We start from the raw sequence: 19,276 nt of genomic DNA, 5'->3' as shown, positions 1-19,276 counted from the left end.
TCTGTGTAAGGTTCTGAAATGTCTCACTGTCTATATTAAGGAGGAGTTTCTCCAGGCAGAGAGATGCTAGAACTGTCAGAGGGTTGTCCAAGGAGGGAAATGCTCTTCAGACATCCCTCTGGGAGCCAATTAAATTTACTCTTCTTGTTTTCATAGTGGTTTTAAAGCAGTTCCCATCCAAAATCAGGTCTCAGCATGCTGGGTGTTGAAGAGGTATGAAGGAGAGCACAGCCTCTGCACCAAAGCTCAGCTCCAGACAGAGATAGGTTGGAATAATCAAAGGATTGGTGAAAAATTACAATATATGTATACAGAGCTCTCTTCCTGCCAGATGAATTCCAGCACTGAGATCAGATATCAAGGCTCCAGTCCTGCCATCCTCATTAAAACAGAAATCTAGTTGTACTTCTAAATTGTCCCAGCATAAAACCTGATAGATTATTAAATAATGGACTGAACATATTTAATATAAATTTTCCATCTACATTCTTCCAGTGGAGGAAGAGCTCCCTGAGACAGTGTCACCTCTGGGCCATTCATGCTGGATTTGTCCAAAGCTTTACTGAATCTCCTGAGAGAATAAAGTAATCTGCCCAACAACAATCCCACTGGATGAAGTCAGGAGATCTCTGTACACTTTGCAGCCTGACTACAGATTTTCCTGTGTCCTTGGATTAGCAATTCCACCCCGTTCTTTCTCAGCTTGCCCTCTGCAAACTGGGAATGACAGTATTTCCCTCACTGACAAAGAACAGTCCTCTACTCAAGAACTATCCTAAACTGTAGGATGGATCTGGGATATACTCTTGGACTGTTCTGTTTCAATTAAATAGGGTGTCCCAAATGTAAGTTAAATGGGATCTCTCTCATGCAGTCATGTTTTGAGAGCTAGCTGGGTTAGGGAGGGCCAGGAAGACCCAGCATTTTTAAAATGATTTCTCTGCTGCAGATTGGTTTAAGTGTTCTGAAGTTACACAAGGTCATCCCCTGTTGATGTTGGACAGAAGGAGTCAGATTTTTTGACTTTGAAGAACATTAGGAGGTGGCTTCTTTCCCAGCAACTACTATAATTCTTCCGTCCCACAGGGAGAATTGAGCTTCTAGTACAGGCTAGCCCTGGAGGACCTCAAAGAACATCTCTAGTAGGGCCACAGGGATTTTGTAGTATATAATTCATATCCAGAAACACTTCCCTTATGGACAGGTTCCTTGACACACCCTAGGCTGAGGGCAGACAGCTGTGGTTTTCCTTCAGCTTCAGGAGACTGAGTTAACCTTCCTTCTGCCAGTCAGTCACTAATGGAGGTGTTTAGCTCTTGTCACCCCTGCTGCTGCAGTGCTGGATGGAAAATAGAAGTTACTGAGTTCTGAACAGACAGAAATCAGGCAGAAGAAGAGCAAGGTGGCCCTATGTGCTGCTCTCCTTGAACTTTAGCTTTAACATTTAATCTTAAATTGTGGTTTGCCCTTGGCCTCACATTGAAGGTGACAGCTAGGAGAATGGTTTTTGTGGTATCACCCTCTCTGGAAAGACAGCAGAAGTGAAGACCATCCAGCCATGGTCAGCCAGTTGATGGCTTTTGGTCACTGCCACTTGGGTCTGGCTGTTGAGCTGTAGCAGATGCAGCAGGAGTGTGAATAAAGGAGCTATTGCTCCTCCTTTTTCTATTGAAAGCATTTGGGGTCCTCATGCCAGAGCAGGGAAAGCAGAGCAGGGAAAGCAGAGCTGCATCAGGGTGCTCAGCTGTGGAAGATACTGACTTTACTTGCCTGTGAAGGTGCCTGGTAGCTGGTAAGGGGAGTGATGAGAGACCTGCAGCTGCAGAGCCATGGCCTGATGAGACAGCAGAGCCTAGAAAAGGCTGCTGAATGTTGAGGGAGCAGAAAAGAAACCAAAGCCACTTGCCCGTCCTTCTCACACCCTCTTCCCCAGGGGCTGAGCCCTGACAGCCTCCTTGGAGGGGCCCCCAGACACTTCTCCCCTGTGCAAGAGCCCACGCAGGCAATTCCTACCTGCTCACTTGTTTACAGTTCCCCAGCTCAGACCTGATGTCTGCTCTCTGCTTTCAGCTAATTGGCAGACAGAGGCCTCAAGGGGTTTGGTTTGGTGCCATCAGACTCCTGCGAGCTCCAGCAGTGGTGTTTCTTCCCCAGACAATGACTTCAGTAGCCTCGGGGCACCCCAGAACCTCCTAACAAACATCTCTGGTAACTGCCTTATTAACTGATGGCTGTAGTGAGATAATAATTAACACCCTTACTTGTGTCTTAGCTGAGCCAAAAATATTCTCAAGTGGACTAAGAAATGCATAAAATGAATAAATGATTTATGTTTACTATTTTTAATGGTGCTACTTATTAGCAGTGTTCTAACACAGAGCCCTGTAGCTGGTTTCGTTACAGATTTAGAAGGTGGTAATGAAAAACTGTGGGGAATAAAACAGGGAAACTTTCCCCGAGCCAAATTCTGCTCTCAGTCGTATTTAAAGATCTCAACGAGTTGAATCTTATAGAGGCATTTGGGCAGAAAAGAACTAAAACGGGGAGAAATGCCTGTCACATTTCTTCCAGCTTCCCCCTTCAGAACCTGTTCCAGCCAAGGGATGGGTGCCTGTGCTGGGGGTGCAGACACAAAACCCCAAGAGCAGGACATGTCTATCTGCAGCAGATCAGAGCAGAAGGGCCCTGTTTACACATGCACTCACCCTGCTGACTCTGCCAGGCAGGAGGCAGTGGGGAATTTGGCCTCAGCTGATGGGAGAGGAGAGAGAGGGACGATGTGCCAAGCTTTTCATGGGCACCCCTTGGCAAACAGAGCAGTGTCACTGCACCAGGGCCTGGTGTTCAGTGGGGGTTTTTATGTAAAAAAGGTAAAAAAACAGAGAAAAAGCCAATGGGATTATGAGAGATTTGCTATGTGGGCACTTGAAATAAATTCTATTTTGCTGCCCTGAAGCAGTTGTGCTGGCTTCAGGACACAGGCCACATAGTGCCAGCATCTCTGACCTCCAGTGGGAAGGTTCATGGGACACATCTCCACAAATTCTATGTTGTTCCTAGGGTGATAAGAACACCACTTAGGATGACAGGGTGGCCTTTAGAGAGAGCCCTGACACAGAACTCTGGGGCCATGAATGCTGTGGCTTGCATAATTGCTGGGTGACTAGAAAGGCCACTCTGTCACCATGTCCTCTGTGTGTTTAAGGGTCAGATGCATTTAGGAGCCTTGACGTATGGGAACAGAACGTGTGAACTCTCCACAGTGGGTGGGTCCACCTGAGTTTCATTCTTCAGCTACAAATTTTTTTTGCTAATACTGTTCCTGAACTGAAGAGATACGAGTCAGTCACAAGTTCGATGGGCTGTGACTGTTGTGTGAAACTTGACACACATAATTCCTGGATTTATTTGACTATCTAAGTGATATTGTTTTATTTGAACTCAGTGAGGAGTCCTAAGCCCTGCCTCCCACTTACTTTCATTATTTCCTACTGATCTCTCTTCATCAAAGGCACATATCCAGCTGGTGGGCTTATCCAGAGATACTTATTTAGGATATTTCTTTTTGCACGCCTTCTGTCCTGTAAATGCTAATACAACACTTTTGCAAATACCTTTAAATACCTGCAAATATTTTGTTGCTGTCTTTGCTCATATGTTGTAAGAATTAATAATGCTCATTAGCTGAAGTTCCCCACAAGAATTTGAACACCATTTGAAGCACAAGAATAGCAGTGCTATTAAAGGCATCCAGTTTTCCTCTAGATGGACAGGATTTCAACACTGCCTGAAAAGTCAGGGCACATTAAGGTACTAGAAATATCAGATCATTAGTCTCTGGACATGCTGGAGAAGTCTCCAAATAACCAGTTTTTCACTAATGAATAAATGAAACAGCCTGTGGATATTATCACCATTTCTTAGGCAGTCCTAGCAGTCAGTCACATACAAGCTAAAGGCTACAAACCCATGCTTGTCATGAAGAAAAACAGTATTTTGAGATAACTACCATACCGACCTCTCTGATCTGTCTTAAAATGATATATTGCTCTATTTTTTTCAATTTCCAGAAATAAAAAAGAGTTTGCTTCAGGGCAGAGACAGTCTAAAAGCTTGTGCTAATAAATCTATGCAAGTTTAGTAGTGCTTAATACATATTCTGCTTCAAGTGCTTTTTAAATGCATTATCACCTTTAAGTAAATACAGTGGAAGACTGCCAAGTGCCTGGATGCTGTTCTCTGTAAAATTATGCATTCATATCATTAATGCAATGAAATGTTTAAACTTTCATTGAATTTTGCTAACTGATTTGCAGTTTGAATGGGAGTAATTTTATGCATTTATCAATTACCAGTTAAGTAGCTGCTATAATATTTCTCTTTAGGCAAGCAAATCACACTCACCAAATACTTTCCAATTACATTAGATTTGGGATTAAATATTCAAGTATTTTAAAAACAGAGGACACATCCAAGCAACAAAGAGGTCAGAGTTGCTCATATGGGAATATGAAAAAACATTGAGCCTTGCAGTAATACCCTTTGGGGGGATGTCTCAGGTTTTTAGCCTCTTACCAAATCCTTTTCCACAGCACACTTGTGATGCAGGTGGGTCTAAATGGTGCTTTGTCAAAATGATTATTAATCTTTCATGTGTTGTTTTTATGCTGAGACACTGTGGCTCCACTGCATGCATGGTGTGCTGTAAGAGATGTAATTGGACAAAGGGTAATGGCTTTAAACTGGAAAAAGGTAGATTTAGGTTAGGGTTTAGTAAAAAATTACTATGAGGGTGGTGAGACACTGGCACAGGTTTCCCAGAAACCTTGGAAGGGTTCAAGGCCAGGGAAGATGGGGCTTGGACCAACTGATCTAGTGGGATCCCCATGGCAGGGGAGTTGGAACCACCTGATCTTTAAGGTCCCTTCCAACCCAGAGCAGTCTGTGATTCTATCAAATTCAGAAGATAACCTTTTCCTCTCTGAGGTGATACCCTAAAGATACGTGGTCACATTGTGCAGCCATGTGCAGCTGCACAGGGTTTAAGGGAGTGGTGAATAAGGAGTAGCCTCAGCCATTGTGTTTTGTGTCACGATTCCACGTGTTGCCTTTTGTGGGCTGCAGACACCTCCTGCACCTTTTGTTCTTCTCAGCTTCTGGGTTCCTCCCCACCCAGCTCCCCACCATGTCCCCACTGCTGTCTCTGCCTGTCCAACCTGAAGTTCCAGGTACCAGCCATGGCAGCAACCCCTTCAGGAGGGAAGGAGAGGATTTTTGCTGCCTCCATCTCCAGGTCCCAGCTGCTGTTGGAGTTCTGTGTGGCTGGGCAAGGAGATTTGGTCTGCATTTGGTGACACAGGTGGATGGGACTCTGCCCCAGCTCTGTCCACTGCCTGGCTGGAGGGAAGGAGGCCACAGACCACATCTGTGTGCACCCACCTCTTCTAATGGGGTTGGCATCTTGGGCTTTGGTGGTTAACCAGAGAGGAAGCAGGAAAAGCTTCAGTGGTATTAAGATGAGAATCCTTTGGTAAAGTGTTTCCCTAATAATTTTCTGGAGCAAATTATGCAGATTTTGTTTTGAGCTGTTTGTCCTCCAGCTTGGCCAGTCTGTAGGTCTCCTGTGGGTTATATACATGTAGCAGAGGGACTTGCCTACAAAAAGGTAGCATGGAGGAGGAATGGGAGTTGGAGCATTCTTGCCACCAGTGGATATCAATACACAGGAGCAGACTGCATTTACAATGCTTTAAAATCAAGCACTGCCTGTTTAGGAGCCTCCCTGAAGGCAGCCATTACAGCAAAGTCATTTTAAAAGATCTGTGTTTGTCTTTTTGAATTTATGCTTAATTACTACAAGTTTTTGGCAAAATATTAACATTTATGTTAACAATAGTCTCTAATTTATAAGTGAGCTGATCCACCTTAGTGGATAATTCCTCCTGAATTTTTATTATAAAAAAAAAACCTGACTAAATAAGGATCCTGTATATTTTTCTGCCTGTTTTGCTCAAGTTTCAAGTTTAGAAACAAGTGAAGAATGGATCAAATGCCTTGCTGGAAGATACAGAAAAATAGTTTTCAGCTCCCCCTTGGATTTAGTTTTCAAGAGTGACTAATGAGAAGGTGGTGATTGTTTCATTAGTATTCACTGAACTGAGTGCACAATATAATTATATATTTCAATAGTAACTAGGACACGTAATTGATTTGTTTTAACTAAATTAACAGACATCAGAAAAAAAAAGAAAAAGGCAGATTTTGAAATGTTGTCCTCACAGCCAGATGGGTTCAGCTATTTCTGGATAATGTTAAGAAGATCAAAAAACTTGCAATTGAGAAACTATTGGGAAATAATCTGGAATATTTTCAGCTCTCCCCTTTACATAGAAAAAAATTACTGGTTGAATATCACAGAATTCTTGTGAGATGGGTATGGGTACGTTTGGGGAGAGGAAAAATGAAGGATTACTAAAAAAATATGTGTTTCCAGGCATTTCCTTAAGAAATAGGCTTAAAATACAGATTTACTTCTTATTTTGATTAATTGGTAACCCTGCTACCCAGTTAGGCAAATACAAATATTATTTAGGAACCCTCTTCTTCCTCCTTTTTGGTCACCTACTTCCCTCTGATTTTTCTCCTGGTTTTGCAACCTGGCTCCATACTTCTTGATTCTGGGTTGTTCTAACAAGAGAGCTTTTCACTTCCAGTTTTTAGCATGGCAAGAGAAATGTTGATAAAGCATAAGAGAGGCTGTATTATAAAGCTTCTTCCCTCCTTGTTGCCATCCTTTTGTCTTGGAGGAGAGGGGGAATATTTGAAGGAGGGATTAGAATGTCTGTAAATTGAAATCCATCTGGATTACAACCAGTCAGATGTTTATCTACCTGGGCTGCTTGATCCTTTCAACCCACAAGGGCTACCAAAACTCTTCAGTAGGGCTGAGAAGGATGGAGACTCCAACCCCAAAAGCATTTACATTCTTGAGTTTCTCTCTGCAACTAAGTTGGCTTTTCACTTCTGTCTCTGTTGAGTATGCACTATTTTCAATTTTCTTGAATTTTCCCATGTTGCAAAAATAAATAAGAACCCCAGAATCTACCCCACACAGCTTGTACTGAGAAAAAACACTGCAGATAAACTTGGTGACAAGAGATGCCTTGGAGGCAGCAGTGGTTTGCTGCTCATGCTTATCTGTAGTAGCAGACTGCAAGGAGTAGTTTGGAAACCTCTGGCGTGAGAATGAGGTGGAGCAGCTGAAAGCTCTGTGGTTCCTAAATTTATTCTGTTCTTACATTTACAAGAAGATGTGGAATTGAGTGTGTAGCTAAATGCAGACAAAGAGGAGAAATTAAAACTAAAAGCAAGACAGCGGCCGGGCACCTTTCTGGTAAAACCTGCTCTAGTTTTTAGGAACAGCTCATAGCCCACTGTTTACAAACAGCAGTCACATCAATGTACAGGACAAATGACTCACGTTGAGACAAAACAAAGCAAAAAAAGGAAAGCAAAAGCCCCAAATTGCCACTGAAGTTCTGACACGAGGCACTAAAAATAGGCAAATTCAGAATGAAAGTTGTGGCACAGCAAGCGGCTTCCCTTTGCTAATGAGTCGCACTCTGCACTAAGTGGGTGAGACACAGAATTTTCTCTGAAGGGTTTTTCTGTGAAAATCTGCTTTCATTTGTGCTAAAAATTTCTTCAGGAACTTGTCGGAAACCATTTCGTTTCATTTAGATACCTAGAGGCAGCGATCCTTTGACAGCATCAATCATTTCAAGTCAGTATTTTTAGATTTACACTGCGTATTTTGGTCTTAAATGATTGTTGATATTTACATATACTGCAGTTCCTTCAAGAAGTGTTTAGAATTAAGGCTGGAAATCAGGATGAGATGGATTCATTTGGTCCAATGGAAATAATTCACTTGACATGGAAAGCCTTTCTATTTTTAATGTCTTTTTGCAGGGAATAACAAAATTTATTGCAACCCTGATAACACATACTTAAAACCTATGAAAAATATTTGCTTTACGTGAAAGGTATATTTCCAAGAAGGCTTGAAATGTATGGTTTCTTTAAAAACCATTTTGTGTTAAGTGCGTATGCACTGAGAGTGCTGGCTGGATCATTATGGTTCTGTTTAGGAATGAAAACAAGTTTTGAAATAACAGCTTCTAATGAAACAGTAATTTAAGTTTGTTTGTTTTTTTTTTTTCCTGAGCTGCAGGAGAAAGCAGAGTTCCCAAAGACCCTTTCTAGCACGGGACATTCTGAACTCTCCACTCAAACTGGATGAAAGTCATGGGGGACGTATAGAGCAAACTCACACATATGCTGTTGATTTGCACTCTGCCTGTGAGGCTTTCTTTTGCTTTGCTTGTGAACAGGCAGCTCAACATTTAAAACTTGGCAAACTCCATGGGGAGCAAGGGTGTGCCCCAGCTTGGGCAGGGCCAGCAGCTGCCTCTGGGCCCAGGGTGATGCTGCATGGATACGGTTACATGGACAGGGAGATCCAGAGAGCTGTTTATCCCCAAGACGTGGGTCCCTGCTCTGCTACCCCTTCCCTACCTTCAAATAACATCCTATGCTCCAGATGTTCAGAATTCTTGTTACTATGGTACAACAACAGGATGGAGGGAAGCTTAGCATCTTCAAAACTGTGGCCTTCTGGACTAGGTCATATTTCCCTTTCCAACAGTAAAAGGAGGAGAAGGAAACTTTTGTTAGTTTTTGCCCCCTCCCATCCCATCCAGTTATATTATTGGCTATCTTGTGCTAGCAGTTATGAACCCCACCTCTATTTCTGTCTGTAACTCAATGATATTATTTTTATTATTAATATATGTTAAGCCTCTGCAGAAAATACAGAAAACAGGGAAGGAATTACATATTTGGATCATCTGCACATCAGAGTGATTCATAGCAAGGAAAGAGTTAGTCTATTTTACTATCCTTTCTATCACTTAGTAGCCAAAATTCACAGTTTATAAAATATTGAAAATCTTTTACATTTTTAATGTAACTGTTGTAAATAATTTTTCTGAAGGGAAATACATGTAGTTAGCTGCTTGCTTCTTTGCACTCTAGGAAACCCAACCTTCACAAACTTTTGGTGCCACATCTCAAGAGGAAGTAGAAAGGTCTAAAAATGGAAAATGAAAGCGTATCAGTACATTTTACCTTTTGTTTGGGGGGTAGAAATGCAAAGCTTAGGAGCACAAATAAAAATCAGATCTCAACTTTTCACTTTTAATGAGTATAGATTCCACAGCCAAAGAGTAAAATTAAAGAGTAGTCCCGTGTGTCCTTTTAGAAGGTTGAAGTTTATAGTCTTTTCTCTTTTTATTGTATAATCTGTTTACTGTCTGTTTATTATAAGGCAAAAACACTTTCAAATGAAATATCTTTGAATTAGAAAAGACTAAGCCTCAATCTAAATGGGAGACTTTGAATGCACTATTGAAGTTCTGCTCTCTCTTAGCAGAATTCTTGATTTTCTGAAACCTGAAGAGAAGTTGATACAGGAGTTACAGTAGTAGTAGTAAATTACTTCAGGTTTGGAGCAATAAATGTGTGGGTGAAGAATGAAGCTGGTTAAAGTGAGTTTCCTCTTCTGGAAGAAGCTGCAATCTAAAGACAGAATCCATTAAACATATTAAAAGGTATTAATTTTTTACCCACATGAGTAGAGCCAGGGAGCAAGTTCCAGTATCAATTAGCTGTAACCTCAGTGGTTAGTGGCCTACCAGTTTGCACCCAGTTGATGATCAGCTCCAGGACTTGCCTGGGAATGGAGTAGTTCAGCCAGGACACAGAAGGAATAATGTGGATGGCAGGAGCACAGGATTTGGATGGAGTATCAGGGAGCTGCTCTGTACCCCATACCCTGGCACTGCAGCACTTCTGCAGGTGGCTCTCAAACATTTTATTGGCCTTTCATTGTTTGCAGGGGCTATGGGTGCACTGAAATAAGCCATGTGCAGAGGGATTTGTAGCTCCAGACCCTCAAAATCTACTCAGCCCACAGCTAACATCAATGAAGTCACTTTCTGTGGCTTGTCCTGTCTCCTGGCTGTTGGGATGGGATGGGGTGGGATGTGCTTTGCCTTCCATTTGCAGCTTCTGTCTGGTCACACACACTCTGTGGGCTCTGAAGGGTTCTCTGAGAGAGTTAAGCATTTTGTAACTCATTAATAGAGTTCAGAGTAATCTGAGAGAGGAAGGACTGGAACAGGAGCTCTAGCAGGGAGTACAACCTCAGTGGGCTTTGACAGCTGTGGAGAGGAGGTTCTCCTTGTGTTGGCTTTGCTTTTGAAGTGTAACCAGGTTTTTGAAGGAAGAAAAGCAGCCTGGATGCTGTGTTGGATGGAGCTTCTCTGCACTGACTGCTTTTTTTCACAGTTTATTTTGTCAAAGTTTGGTGAGGTTTTTTTGGTCATTTGGTCACAAGTTCCACTGAGATATTTTGAATGGAGATGCATAAAGCAAACAAGTGTGAAATACCTGGGTGGATGTGAGGCCTATGGCTTATGGTCCCAGTGGAGTTCATTACTCACTGAGATAATTTTTGGTGGACAGAGGGGCGTATCCCAGAGCTGTCTGAGATTTTGCAGAGTAACTTATGTAGCTTTCCACCACCTGGAGCTGGCCTAGGAGATACTTCCAATGCGAAAGATACCTTCCTTCATCACATGTCATTGTTTTCTAGGTAAAATGAAGAGTAAATTTGAACTGGGGGGATGAATGAAAACTATTCCTTGTCAGATAATAAAATTTAATGCAATTTTTCAGAATGAGAAGTTACCTCCAACAAAACCACTGTCAGAGTGGCTGGGAAAGTGTTGTGCAGGGCCATGGCAGGTGGCTGCATCTGATGTGGCTGAAGACTGATGTGGTCAGAGAAAAGGAAGCAGGCCTGGGATGAAGTGCCTAATCCTAAAGATGAGACCATTTTGCCTGTATTAGCTGGCAGAAGAGCAGCATGTTCCTTAGGAGACACAATATACCTTAATATGGGACTCCACTGCTGTGGCAAGCAAACTGTGGCTTGAGTTTTGCAGGCTCTTCATGGCTCTGTTATCACTCCTGCTCCAGAGACACTGAGACTACTGCTGAGAAACTCTAGGGATTAGAAACCTATCCAACAAGCAGCATATGAATTATTGGCTCTTGCAACGTTACCCTTTGCTTCTCTCTGTCCTCCAGGAAAATTTTATTTGCTTCAAACCCATGGGTTTGGTGGAAAGGCGTTTGTCCGCGAGTGAACTCAGTATTTGAGGTCTTTGGATAAGGGTTTGGTTCATTTTTCAGAGGATCTCTTTAGTGATCATTTCGGAAAGCTTTCAATAGCACCTGGCATGAGGTTTACTGGAAAACACTTTATATCTTGTTAGCTCTGCTCATTTCCAGGGAAATGTTGAGTCTCACTGTTATTGTAGTAAAATTTGGTAAAATAATGTCTGCTTTTGAGCCCTTCCTGAAAGTGTTATGTGTGGCTTTGGTAGTTAATCATGTCAAATAATCATATCAAATACTTCAAACTGAGAAAAACGTCTGTTTCTGGAGAATAGTGAGACACTACAGAAAGTCACAAATATTTGCATTGGAAAGAATATTATTAATAACTCATATTTTTCCAAGAAATGTAACATTTTAATGCCTGCTGGGTTTTGTTGTTTAAATCAGTGTGGCAGTCTGCATGGGCTAAGCTTCCAAACTAAATTTGTAGTTAACTGAACTGTAATTAAATTAAGAAATGCATAGCAAAAGACCCCAGTTTGTGTTGAGAGGTAAATGGCATCCATAGCAGAGGAAAAATACACTTTATGTGAGGCTGGCTCATGAATTATTTTGCATTTAGCATAAACAGTCTCCTGGCTACTCTGTTGTGTAGATTCCCAATCTCATTTAATTTAATTTCCTTTCCTCTTGTGGGCAGCTACAGCACCTTTTGCACCAGCTTTAAGAGCTGTAAATCCTGAATTCATACAGCCAGCTACTGCTTTCCCTGGGGGCTTGAGGGAAAAGTGAAGATCTTAGAGCACAGGAGAAGGGGTGCTTTGACCTGAGCTGAAGAGTTAATCTGATGAAGACTTGAGCACGGCCTCAGCTGAGCTCTGTGCTCAGTTGTGGTACTGAGCCAGGGAAGGACCAAGCCAATGAGCATATTCTGGCATCAGCTCTTGGAGGTTACAAGAACCTTATGTATCATTTTATGTATTTTCTTTTCATGTGCATATAATCAATTCCAGTGGCGAGGCTTGTGTTTTGGTTCATACAGCCAAGCCAGGCAGTTGACTTGGCTCCATTTTCAAACCTCTTGGCTTGCTAAATGTCAGAGCCTAAGCAGGGCTTCTTTTTGTACTCCAATCTCATACAATTGGCCTGAGTTATGTGTGTTCCCTGGGAGCACATGCACAGCCATGAATACAAATCAAACCTTGTTAGGAGCCAAACACAGAGGTCAGCGAAACAAATATTTTTGTCTCCCTAAACTACCTTTCTTGCCTCCTGGCACAGCCATGTGAGGCCCAAGCTTGACAAGTCTTCCATGTCCCATATGCCAAGAACTGAAAATGAAATAAAGGAATGATGCTAATAGTGTAAATGCATTGACAGTCTCTGTTGAAGTTCCTCAGTGACTTACTGGATTCTTGCAGTTCTGCACCTAAAAGAAGCTATACATTCTCTGCATGAAGGAGGCACTGGAGGGGTTTTCTGTGATGGTTTCTTTAGTCTTGCTTATCTCTGAGATCTCTTTATATATAAGGTGGTGGAAAATACAATCTCCTGCAAAAAAACATGATCAGTTTAAATCCCCAGTAATGCCTGGGAAACAGTGAGATAGTGAACAAATCAACATTTAGGGAATTAATATTAAATACATTATCTTTAGATCTAAAGTCTTATCTTTAGATGAGTCTACAGGCTTTGAGTGAAGAGACTGAGATGGAATTTTTCCAGAGATGCTATTCAAGTTGCAGGAAAAAAAAAAAAAGCGAAGAAAAAGAAGAGCTCAAACAATAAATAAACCTACTTAAAAGCATTTAAACTAAGCTGGATCATTCTGACAGAGCCAAATCTGGGAGTAGCCTCACATATGGTTATGTGGCTCATGGAAAAGGGTGGTAACCCCTAATGGGGGGCAGTGAATAAACAGCTGTGGGCAGGCTGGAGGTGGTAACCTCTTAACCTGGCTCAGCTGCTGCTGGAACAGCATGTCAGGCTGTGTCCTTACTTACACAATACTGAGATTTCTTAACAGATGAATTCTTAGATGGAAGAGCAAACTGCTGTCCAAGTTTGCAATGGGATGTGCTGCATCCCAGAATGTATCCAGAGATATACATGCCCCAAACGTGTGTGCTGAGTGAACATTCAGTCCTTAGGAGCACCAGCACATCATACTGGCTCTGATTCCTCCCATAGCCATCATGGTTGGAGCACAGTATGTTCCAAACAGCACATTTTGCTGCATGAGCAGAGAGAGGCTTCTATTAAATGCATCTGCACTTGTGTGTGTCTTTGGTCTGCATCAGATTCTCCTTAGGTTACTTAAACTGCTTCCAGACCAAGCTCTCTTATGCCCCCACTGCTCCATATATCCTTAACCCTCTCCTCACCCACCACCCCTCAGGCAGGACAAGCCACCCGCTGCAGTGCCCAGGGCTCTTCTGCCTTGGGGGAAGAGTTATTAACTGGTTAAATGTGAAGGGCAGACACTGAAAATAAGGCTCTGCTCCTCAAGTCCTTCTAAATAGGAGGAGGAACGATGGGCTGTGCTTTACTGAAAGGTCACAGTGAGCTCACACCAGCAGGAGGACAGCATTTTGGGCAGGACACTTGCTGGGTGGAGGGAGCTGCCTGAAGCATTCCAGGGCTGAGCTGCAGAAGGGAAAGCCTGACCACACCAAAACACGAAGGAGTGAGGGGGGGAATTGCATGTGGGCTCCAAGCACTGAGTCGGTTTAGATTTGATGCAAAGAGATGCAAAAAGTGGGTTACCACTATTAACACCTTCCTTTCATTTTTTTGCCCCCACAGCATCTAAAAAGTAAGACAGGATAATGACGAGACCAACATTAGGCCAGGCCCAGACTTTAAACTAAAGACCATGCTTTATCAGGAGGCTTTTCCTCAGGCTTTTTGTCCCACACCCTCTCAGTCCCCACTGCTCTACAGGATCACAGCACCTGTGGTTATGTGGACCATAAAGATCATCTACCAATTAGTCCTTGCCCAAATCCTGAGAGTCTCCTAAAGGAGGAGGGCTTGCTGCCAGGCCCTGGCCTCCATGCTCCTCTTTTGCTGTTTCTGGGAGAAGGTAGGAAGGGAAGATCCCATATTACACTGCCTACTTCTGCCTCAGGCATCTCCCTTTGCCCACTGAGCTGCTTTCTAACATCCTGTCACTAAGGACATTACCTTGAGGTTCAGCCACTCTCACCATGTCCAGAACCCAGCAGATCTCTCCAATTTGCAGGATTTGGAGCCTGTGCAGTCTTAAAAACCTACAGCCTTTCCATGAGGGAGTTCTCCTCTGGTATTGTCCTCTTCTGCTGAGGAAAGGGCAGTCTGCCCATGAGGCAAAAATTTGGGAGCCTCCACATTTCTTTTTTAATGGTATGAGCCTCTGTGGTATCACTTACTTTTTCCAAGTGAAACACTGGAGGGAAAGGTCTCAGGAGAAGCATGAAAATCAGACTTAAATTTTTATATTTATGTAAGGTTGTTAAGGTGAAACTTGTGTATTTAGTTTTGGTCTCATATTGCTGAAGAAGGTGGATGCCCTGTGGAAGACCTCACTCTTCCCACCTCTGAGTCCTGCCCTGGTAGCCCCGGGTGTGCAGCAGACAGGCTGAGGTAGCCTGCACCTCACCCAGCACAAGGCCCAGGTGCCAGACCTGGCTTTCCTGACTAGTAATTTTTTTGGTAAATGATACTTTTGGTGATGCTCTGAAAGATTTGTGCCAGTCAAACCTGCTGCTCTACAGGACTTCCCTGGCAGGACCGTGTGCCAGAGAACCTGCAGGGCCAGAAAATGGAATCACCCTGGCCTGGCACAGGAGCTGTGAAACCTGTTGGGCCTTGTGTCCTACTGAGGAAGGAGAATTCCCTGGACTATTTGTCCATGGAAAGTGAGGGGGAGGAGGACTGTGAAGCAGCTCTTGAGAAAGTGTGAGAGGAAGTTAACAGCCAAGTGGGAAGGGGAACCAAGATGGATGTGCCTGAAGGCCCAGAGAGGGAGCAGGGCTTTATATCTATATCAGCCTTCTAGCTACGTGCCAGACCTGTGTAGAGGCAAAAATGATAGTGTGCAAAGTGTGTATGGTTTCCAACATGAAAGGCTGAGGTCCAGCATAGCTTAATTTGATTACAATTATTTGATTAGAACAGATTTTATCCCTTCCAAAAATGAAGAAAATGTGGTCTTTAGTTGTAGAGATACAAATTTGCAGGATCAGATCATCACCAGAGTGGCTTAAAGAAGGGCAAGGAGATAAATGCTGTGAGTGTGGGAGCAAACTATCAGGATAAAGCAGAGGCAGCTTCTTTTTTCTGCAGGGTGTCAAATCTATGTAGCTCTTGGCATAAGTTTTCTGAGTGACCTTAGCCCAGCGATGTAAATTTTAGTTGTAACTTTAAATAATGCTGGGACCATATGGGTGAAGACTAAAGAGACACTGCTAGCTCTGCCCACCTTCTCTCTGTCAGAGCTTTGCTTGGGGAGCATGAAGAATTAAAACTGGAGAACAACTTTAGGAGAGGACTTAGGTAAAGATCATTTGGTTTAGGGGTATCAGTAGTGCAAAAATATGTTATCTCCATCAGTTTGTCTGTATGTGGATCAGTGCTGGGCAAAAGCTCTTCATGAGCTGCATGGATCATGACCAGAGGTTGTGGGGTCTGGTTCTGACCCACCTGAAGCTGGAGGCATTGGTACCTCAGCATGGCCAACTGCAGTTCTGGGACTGAAGGATGTGTTTGCAGCTCTCCCATGCAGCAACACCATTTATCAAAGGCAAAGGAGAAGCCCTCTCTGTGCTAGTTACCTGCTTTGCTGTCAGTAGTTGCTTCCAACCAAAATGAAAGAAAAGAAGCTTTGGGAGAAGTTGTTGAGCATCTTTTGGGATTGATGATCAATCAGTCCTCTGCACAGCTTGCTCTTTGCTTGCATTTGTGAGGCACGAGGGTTTCCTATCCCATGGAATGCTTTGGAAAAACAGTTTTATTTCATACCTGAAATTTAATGGTGGTTGCAGCTAATTTCACACAGCAAATTAGACAAAATGTTTGAGCTACTCCCCCCACCTGAACTCAAGAGCAAGTGAAAATTGCTTTTTGGGGGGTTACTTGAGAGTTCCTTGAGAGGGTTAAATGTGTCTCACCGGTGTACTCAGTTTGACAGGCTGATGCACTTTGTCTAGATGATAGATATGAAAAACTAATATCTCAGTTTTCAGAGGGGGTTCTGAAACCTAAAATCGAAACCAGATGTGTAACAAAAAAGAGCAGTGTATATTACAAAGTGTTGTGAAATAGCCCAAGGGAGGCAAGTAAGCAAAAACAGCCCTGTTTCTTAGCAACCTGCAAAACAAAACAAGTAACAGCTTGGTTGGCATCTGACAGGGCAGGTTTTGGTCTTTGCAGTGGAAAAGAAGACTGGAGAAAACTTGGAATGATTCTGGAATGTTTAGTGACCCGGAAACCCCTTTTTTTTTTTTTTTTTTTTTTTTTTTTTCAGCAGTGTCATTACCTGATTTCTCTCCTCCCCTAGACCTCCTCCCTGCAAATTTAGCAGCTGAGAAACATCCGTGCTCTCTTCTTTGCTTTCCTAGGCTGCTCCAGCCTAACGTGGTGTGGAACACAAATCTCCCTTTTTCCCTTGTTTTCTCTCTTACTAAATTCAACCATGAAAAGCAGGTCCAAAGTGAATGTAAAAACAACAACAAAAAAAGTAATTTTGGAGATTTTGCCCAACACCAAATGATGAGATAAAAGTTCAGTTCCTCAAAAGTGGGGGAATATCCAAGTGTGACTTGTGTGTAGAAATGGAAAGATGTGTTCAGTTAGTGAAAAGTTAAACTTCAATACATAATTAATTATTTTCAAAAGGGTATTTAGATCACTTTCTGGAAACGGCCCTCCCTTTTCATTTGGTTGCCTTCAGTTTCTTCATTAAACTGGTGCATTCTCTCAGCCCCACAGATGAAAAATTCACAGCTCAGAGCCCAAAATGTCATTAGATAGGTTCATAATTCAGTCCTGAAAGCAAGAGAAGCACTTGCAGTGGTGCACTGGAAACTTCCCCTGGCACAGCCACCTCCCACAAGAGAGTGAAGAAGATGCTGAGCCCCAGCTCTGCTGCCAGATCTCCTCTCCTGCTCTGGTGTCCATCCTAGCTGTTTGCCAAGACAGATCTTCTGGTATTTCTATCTGGGCAAATTTTTCCTGAGAAAATCCTTTTTCCCATAGCTGAGCCATGGGGCATTCCCAGCCTCAGCCTGGCTCCAGGGCCTCCAGCTCAAAGCAAAACCCCAGCTGTGCCCTGAGGTTTGGAATCAAAGTGGGAGAGGTGGCATTTGTGATGGAGAGGGAAGGTGGATTTGACTCCTTGTGGTTATTTTTAGAGAGGTTGAGGCTGCCAGACAGCTTTTGTGTTTTCAGGTTTTTGCTTTGTGGTTGGTTATTTTGTACTTGTTTGTTTGGGTTGGTTTTCTGTTTTGTTGTTTGGTTTTTTTTTTTTTTTAACAGAATAGATTTGTTTTGGAAAATGCTGTTTTGGTAGAACTGGAATTTTGGGAGGAAGTTCTTCTTGGTGAAGTTTTCTATGAAAACGTTGACACTACTTGAGATCGAAAGGACAACTTTCATTTTGACTCCTTGTTCAGAGTTTAGCTCTTTTTAGTGTCTAAAAATCACTGATCTATCAAAGATTTATTATTGATATGAATGGTTTGACATTATCAGATAGGAATTCTTAATGAACTAATTTTGATCCTTTCAGCTAAAAATAACTTGGAGTTTCCATTCTGCAAAGCATTTGATATTTTCCTTTTCTGCAAAACATTTGATATTTTGCTTTTCTGTCTGATTAGCAGAAAAGCAAATGTCAGTGTCAGAATCTTCCATGGGATAGAAGTCACATTTTTTGGCTACCTCCAGTAAAGCCTTAAAGTCATAACCAAGCTGATTGGATCTGAACTGGTATCTTCAAAAGAAGGTTTTATTACTCATGGGTGCAAAATACTGAACTTGTCATTTTTCTTGAGACCTCTGGCAGTTCTGTGGGATATGTGGCCTCCTCAGCTTCAAAGTCCTGTTAGATACAAACAAAAATGATGAAAGCAATAGAAAGTGATCCCAAATTAGAGGTCAGTATCTAATCTGATCCTGTTTCATGGGGTCCATGGACACCATCAGGGCTCAGCTTGTTTTCCACACAGCATTTTAGGGCTTTGGTGTCTCAAGGTGGCAGGACTTGCCCTCTAGAGCTACCAAGTATCCACTGTAATCAATTGAAGTGTGAATTTAATCTCAAACAATGCATCAAAAGGAAAGCACCACACTGGAAATATAAAACAAAGCAGGGGTTGAAACCATTTAACCCAAAGAAAATCATAATTGATCAAATGTTGTGTATACTTCTCTGCTATCTCCTGTTGCCTGCACTGTTCCTTATGAATGTGAAACTTTCTTTCAGCAAGAATTCTGGCAGAGGAGCCCCTGGCCCAAGTCCCTCCATAGAAGGCTCCATAATGGTAAGTAAGTATGTTTGGGGTAAAAGGGCCCTTTGGAAATGTTTCATGATGCAGAAATATTTTTTTCTGGTGATGGAGAGGGGGATTGTTCCTGGTGTCCATCTGTTTCATCAGACAGAATTGTTGCTACCTGTGCCTTGCAGTGGTGGTGTGCAGTGAGGAGGGGTGGGTGGGCAGGTTTTGTACATCCCTACTAAAGTCTCCCAAAAACCATCTCTGTCATCACAGAGCAACAGCAGAGCCTCCTGGAGATTTACCTCTCCATAAAAAGGTGTCCTGATGCCTCCCCATGCAGTTCTTTATTGCAGCTGATTTTCATGCATGAAGAGTCACCCTCAGATTAAAAAATAACATGGCTCAGAACTGCATCCTGTAAGGTGTCTGCCAGTCTGCTATTTTTGTTGTTTGTATTTAAACTCAAAATAAATATGCCAGCAAAATTTGTACATGCAGTCCAGGTCAAATGTGGCAACTCAGGCAGGTGCTGTTGGTGTTGCTGTGTCCAT

The 19,276-nt window shown here is 42.6% G+C and overlaps 1 long non-coding RNA gene across 2 annotated transcripts in view; it reads left to right on the top strand.

Annotated features, from left to right (window-relative positions):
* LOC139798877 (uncharacterized) overlaps nucleotides 1-18,774 on the top strand; it is a 128,443-nt gene extending 109,669 nt beyond the window's left edge. For both annotated transcript variants that reach the window (XR_011727016.1, XR_011727017.1), the window contains exon 6: nucleotides 18,713-18,774. This is a non-coding gene — a long non-coding RNA (uncharacterized lncRNA). The remainder of the gene's footprint in view (nucleotides 1-18,712) is intronic.
* Nucleotides 18,775-19,276: the final 502 nt, after the last annotated feature.

The sequence above is a fragment of the Heliangelus exortis genome, chromosome 8 (genome assembly GCF_036169615.1).
Source record: "Heliangelus exortis chromosome 8, bHelExo1.hap1, whole genome shotgun sequence".
NCBI lineage: Eukaryota > Metazoa > Chordata > Aves > Apodiformes > Trochilidae > Heliangelus > Heliangelus exortis.
Note: the sequence above shows the minus strand (reverse complement) of the source record. Positions and strands in the feature narration are given on the sequence as shown.